Genomic DNA, 7,056 nt, shown 5'->3' with positions numbered 1-7,056 from the left:
TAGCCAGTGGACAAATCGCTGATGAATGGATTGCTAGAAAAAATCAACCAGCTCCATAAAAATATTAATTTCACTATGGAGACTGAACAAATGGGGGAAATACCATTCCTGGACATCAAAGTCATTAGAAACGGGGAAAACCTCGAGTTCGATATATTCAGAGAGCCCAAAACCCAACGAACCCTAGCAGCTCTTTCCATTCATACCAGCACAAATTCGCGGTCTTCCACAGCATGGTACATAGAATGCTAAACATCTCCCTAACCAGATCGAGATATATCAAATCACTGGTTTATATAAAAGACACCGCAAGAAAGAACAGTTATAGCACCAACATTACAGACGTTATAATCAGGAAGAAACAGACTATCAATAACAGAAAACAATTGACGTCGTTGTCAGGCACCAATGATAAGACAACAGTGAACACCTCGTTGTGGCCTAGGATTAGTAATGCGCTTAAAGGATTTAAAGTAGAGGCTGTCCCAACAAGTAGACATCATCATCATCATCATCAACGGCGCAACAACCGGTATCCGGTCTAGGCCTGCCTTAATAAGGAACTCCAGACATCCCGGTTTTGCGCCGAGGTCCACCAATTCGATATCCCTAAAAGCTGTCTGGCGTCCTGGCCCACGCCATCGCTCCATCTTAGGCAGGGTCTGCCTCGTCTTCTTTTCCTACCATAGATATTGCCCTTATAGACTTTCCGGGTGGGATCATCTTCATCCATACGGATTAAGTGACCCGCCCACCGTAACCTATTGAGCCGGATTTTATCCACAACCGGACGGTCATGGTATCGCTCATAGATTTCGTCATTGTGTAGGCTACGGAATCGTCCATCCTCATGTAGGGGGCCAAAAATTCTTCGGAGGATTCTTCTCTCGAACGCGGCCAAGAGTTCGCAATTTTTCTTGCTAAGAACCCAAGTTTCCGAGGAATACATGAGGACTGGCAAGATCATAGTCTTGTACAGTAAGAGCTTTGACCCTATGGTGAGACGTTTCGAGCGGAACAAGTAGACATGCACAACTTAAAATGCGACTTAGGAGCTTAAAGGATTCAAAATCCAAGGAGGAAGAGAGCGGGATCTATAAACTCACTTGGCATACTAAGCGATTGGTAAAAACACGATTCGAGAAACATACCAAAGAAGCGGAACTAGCGACTAAAAACCCACTACGGCACGTTAAGTCTGCAGTCGAAAAACATATAGTAGACAGCGGCTATAACATTTCATGGGACAACGTGGACATCATACAAAAAATACATAAAGTCCACAAACTAGACGCCGCAGAAAGTCTAGAAATATTTAAACAAAGTAACGCCAGGTTGTTGAACACCAATTTGGGAAATTTATCATCTAATTTAATTAGGGTAAGTAATTAAGGGGGTATTACAATTTCAAACAAATTAGTTAATTAAATATTAGTTATCATGTTAATTGGTCTAATTGGGGCTAATAAGGCTTAGAGTTAAGTAAAACAAATCATTACAAAATAAGCACTGAAGAAGGGCATGTTGTGTCCGAAACACGTGTTTGCTACCTCAACATAAATAAAATTCTTTATTCCTTATAATTTAAAAAGAGCTATAGTAAACTAGGGAATTATTTTTATAAAACTTACAAAATCTTAAACATAACACTTTACCCCCATTCTCGATCAGACCGTAGCATGCACGCCCTTAACTACAGCAAAGATATTGTCAACATCAAACGTGAGAATATCGGTATTTTTCAAAACGGTTCAAGCTGCAGACCGTTTCATAATGGATCCCAGGGTCGAAGAACGCGGCCTGAAGCCCTTCATAGCGTTTCGTGCGACGTGCCACTCTGGCATCATTAAGGGTGTATCACTCAATTGGATGGAAGAGAGAATCATTCAAGCCTCAGAGTCCAACGTAAAAGTGATCAAAGCCCAGAGGTTCACAAGAACTGACAGTGAAAATAAGGAAGTCAAAATACCCACGGCACTAAAATTAACCTTCCTGGGAGAATCGCTGCCGGTGTCAGTTATACGAGGGCGGTCCGATAAGTACTTAGCCTACCAAAAAAAAACGAAAATTTTTGAAAAGTGGCGATTTATTTCTCGACATAGTCTCCTTTTAACTCGATACACTTCTCCCAGCGATGCTCCAACTTCTTTAACCCGTCTGAAAAATACGTTTTCTCGAGGTCTGCAAAGTGGGCTTCCGTGGCGGCTATAACCTCCTCATTCGACTCAAATTTCTGCCCGGCGAGTGACTTTTTCAAGTTAGGAAATAAATAATAGTCGCACGGGGCCAAATCTGGGGAATACGGTGGATGGGGCTGCAGTTCGTAGCCCAATTCGACCAATTTGGCCGTGGCGACGGCGGAAGTGTGAGCCGGTGCGTTATCGTGGTGGAAGAGCACTTCTTTCTTCACCAAATGCGGCCGTTTTTTCCGCAATTCGGCGTCAAATCGGCTCAATAATTCGGCATAGTACAGCCCTGTGATCGTTTTGCCCTTCTCCAGGTGTCGATGTAGATCACACCTTGTGAATCCCAGAAAACGGCGGCCATCACCTTTCCTGCCGATTGCACAGTCTTTGCCTTCTTGGGAGCACGTTCGCCGGGTAAAGTCCACTGTTTCGACTGTTCCTTGGTCTCTGGAGTGTACCAGTGGATCCATGTTTCGTCGACGGTCACGAAACGACGAAGAAACTCCTTCGAATTGCGCTTAAACAGCGTCAAACACTGCTCTGAAGTGGTTTCACGGTTGCGCTTGTTGTCCGGAGTGAGCAAACGCGGCACCCATCTCGCCGACAGCTTTCTCATGCCCAAAATTTCGTGCAGGATATGACCCACGCGGTCTTTTGAGATGCCTACTGTCTCGGCTATCTCGCGTACCTTCAATCGGCGGTCTGCCAATACAAGGTCATGGATTTTTGTAACGTTCTTCTCCGCAGTAGCCGTTTTCGGGGCACCGGGGCGTGGCTTATCAAAAACTGACGTGCGACCACGTTGAAATTCATTAAACCAATTTTTGACGGTCGCCATCGAAGGAGAAGCGTCACCGTACACAGCATCCAAGCGTTCTTTGATTTCGCTGCGCGATTTCCCTTCCAAAAACAAGAATCGAATCACCGACCGATATTGTTCTTTTTCCATTTTTCTAAAATTCGCCCGCACGCCCGCTTCTACACGCGCTAAAAACAAAACTACAAGTCCTATTCGACTAAAATTTTGACAGTAGCCGTCTACGAGAATGTTCTACACGACAGTAAATACTTCTTGCGATAGTAGCGCCATCGGGCGGAGAGGCTAAGTACTTATCGGACCGCCCTCGTAATTGGGAAAACCTATTTCAAAGTAGATCCCTCTGAAATGAGGGAAAGGCAATGCTACAACTGTGGGCAGTTAGGACATATCGCTAAGATGTGTAAAGCATCCAAACGTAAATGCTTAAACTGTGGCTCGTCTGAAGATTGCGAAGGTGCACAAAAAACAATGTATCTTATATGGAAGTCTGAAACATAATGCAAGGAATAGCGACTGTCCTAAATGGACGGAGCATAAAAAAGCTATTAAGATTGTAGCCGTACAGAATATCTCTATCAAGGAAGCGTCTAACACGATTAGAAATTATTAGAAGTCGATTGACAATGACGTCGAATACAACATGGCTTTCCCCCTTTTAAAAGGTAGCAGCTCAAACCAAACTAACTCAAGAGATAATATTGCAGATGTGAACAACATTCCCAGGGGCCAAGGAAAGTACAGTATGGCAATGAAGACAAGAAACCCCGTTACAATTTACAGGACTTTTCCCTAGTGTTTCAACATGCTGCCTACTTTATAGTATCTTAGTACCGAAAACTAATAAAATGATGCTAGTATTTAACAAACTGTATGAGCGGCACGAGCACCTAGGAATTTCAGGCGAGATAGAGTTCATCAGGGTTATGACAGAAAAGTTTAACAACTCTAGCGACGTGCTATTCATGGAAAACCCAAATGGTAAGAATCTGCATAGCATTGTTAACTGTAAAGATGAGGAGGCCAGATTTTACAATTCAAAAACACCGACATAGTGTCCCTGCAAGAAACCTATGACATTCATTTCACTCCGGTTTCCAAGGTTACACAGGATACTCTTTAGTGTCCCGATTGAGAGATGATGAATATGGGGGAGTGGCGGTCGTTTTCGCAACGGAATAACCTTTAGAAAACTCAATTTTGACACTAACATGAAATACTGATTGCAGAAACACTAAACCTTAAACCCAAAATCATTGTAACGTCGATTTTTACCCCCTCCCATTCCAATTTCCAGTGCAGACTTAACGGAAGAAGATTGCGCGACTTATGAACTTTCTCTGCAACCTGCAAAATGTCATTATCATGGGAGACTTCAATGCCAGAGCTGTTGGGGACTCGATTAACTTGGTGAAAAGTAACATCCTTATAAATAGCATCTGTAATGACGACTTCAGACCACTGAATAATGGGAAGATCATCTTCTCGACAATAACACACGCGGGAGTGTTCAAGTCTTCAGTACTTATCTTGATAAAGAGCCTAGATGTAAAACGTAAAGATGTTTCCAGAGTAGCCAATATCAAACTTAGGGAATTGATCCAGAACCTACAGCCTCAAGATGACTTGAGGAATTTCACGTTTCAAATACAGAAGCAGATCAAGTTGGCAACATACAAAGTTAGGAGAACCACGAGGTCCAAAGCCTGGTGCAATAAGGACCTGGGATCCCGTCTAAGGAAATCTAAGGGAGTGATGATAGCTTTCAGAAAAACTCCAAACTACGAGAACTTCCTCAGGACCAAACAGGCCACTAAAAAGACTTCTGGGATAAGTTATGAAAGAAATGTCGAACCAGAACGACACTAAACAATTCTGGTTAAAGATCAGGGGGTTCAACAACTTTCAGAAAGGGTCTAGGCAACTTACATCATGGGATAAAGACAAGAAACAAAAATTTCTCACAGAAATAGAAGGTAACTATGGCAAAAGATCTGTACCCCTAGATACAACACATTATGCCTCCTATTGCCATGCGGACTTCGACATGGATGATCTTAATAAAGTTCTTACTAGGCACAAGAGACAGTTCGCTCTAGGGAATAAGATATTTTACTCTTATGTAAACTGGCTGAATGAAGAAACCAAATTACACTTTCTGAGCGCGTTTAATGGGGCTTGGAAGGCCCTCCTATCACCACAAGAATGGAGGACAGTCAAGATTATTCCAATACCCAAAAACCACATATCATGAACACCAGACCTATCTTTCTAACAAACGCTTTCGCCAAAATTGTTAACGGTATGATCAAGGAAAGACTTTGCTTCTTCCGCACAAAAAAGGGAAATCGACCACGACGTGCTTAAGCGACCTGTTGCTGAAAATTTCTGTAGCCAAGAGTTAGAGTAGAGTCGTGAAAGCGGGGTCTTTTGACGTCAGGAAAGCATATGAAGGAGCGGACCTACTCGTTCTTGCCGAAACTATGAGAAAAAAATGTGTCATCTTTCATATACTCTTTGACCCTGCGCTTTCTGGAATACAGGGAGCTGAAGCTGGGTAAACAGTGGCCTACCCCAAGGAAGTGTTTTAAGCTTAGTACTTTTCAATCTGTACATAACCTCGCTTCACTCCATACTCAAGGACTCAATTGACATCTACCAATACTCAGATGACTTTATCATCCATGCTATAGGGGCAGGAGACGATCAGGTAGATAGGCTACTACGTTAATAGGTTGACCTTTTTGTGAATACCTTGGAAACTCCCAGTGAACAGAGATAAGTCTAGCGTTCTTGCCTTTAGGATAAATAATGGCAAACCATGTAAAATTTTGGTACATCAGTCCCCCCTAAAACTGGAACCGGATATAACATTTCTGGGCAAGACAATTATGAAATCCCTACCCCAGAAAGATCACGTCAATAAACAATCATAAAGTGAAATAGACTAGTAGGTTAGTAAACTTTGAGGTTTCTCATGGGAATTAAAACCTGAGAGAGTCGTAAAATCGTTTTGGGCCATTGTGAGATCAGTGCGTGATTGTGCTGCTGCCTCCACGCTCTTGATGCCCAAATATCTGGACAACAGAATAGCCACGATTGTGGTGTCTCAGTTGACAAGATGCTTAGACTTAACTAAGTCTTCACCGCATCATGTGCCTCATACTGTGGCGGGCGAACGTCGAGACTAAAAGGCAAAGATTTCACGGCAATCTTTCCGAAACTACCCATTTAACAGCTTTCATCTCAACAAATACTATAGCAATTGTCAAAACTTTCAGTAGACTTTACTCAAACCATATCTATAGCAAACCTTTTCTTCGGAAGATTTTCAAAATCAACAATGATACTTGTCTAAAGTGTGGTGTGCAGGAAACCATAGACCCTCATATTTTTGAGTGTAGGAGGCACAGTGTGGTTAAGAACAAATTCAGTTGGAAAGAGTCTCCCTAAGGGTTTTGTTAAAAGAAGGAAAGCAACTCCAGATTGAGGAGTTGATCAGCTCCCTAAAGGAATCAAGAATCAAGTTTTAGGACTACGCGTCTGCTCTTACGTTTCATTTCATATTTCTTTGACCTTGCTTTTTGTGAGAAAATGTGAATATCGCAAGCCACAAGGCATTTCCCATCTCAAAGCACCCTTTCTAATTCATTCCACTCATCCCATATATTCCCAATTTCATCTTCCTGGTTAAGATCAATGTGAATGAGTAATGCAAAATAGTACATACTGTGTTCAAATAAAACAATGCAAGTAACTCTGCGTCTTACTATAAAAAAACTAATATAAGCTGACATAATAACAAACCATGAAATGGTAAATAATACAAAATCTAGAGCAAGTAGTATATAACATAGCCTAACCACAATCATATACAAACGTTAGCCGTGTCCAAACTTGTAACGCGTGTCCTGTTGGAACAAAACGTATTGAAACATATGTGGGTTATCTAACCTACAACGAGTCTGGCAACACAGAGTCCAGTGCCCAAAAACTGAGTGACAACTGGCGCACATAGGCCGAAGGCCTGGCCAATTCTCGACCACACGTACG

Source organism: Hermetia illucens, chromosome 2, assembly GCF_905115235.1.
Source record: "Hermetia illucens chromosome 2, iHerIll2.2.curated.20191125, whole genome shotgun sequence".
NCBI classification, from domain to species: Eukaryota; Metazoa; Arthropoda; class Insecta; order Diptera; family Stratiomyidae; genus Hermetia; species Hermetia illucens.
The sequence above is the reverse complement of the archived record's forward strand: the minus strand, read 5'-3'. Positions refer to the sequence as shown.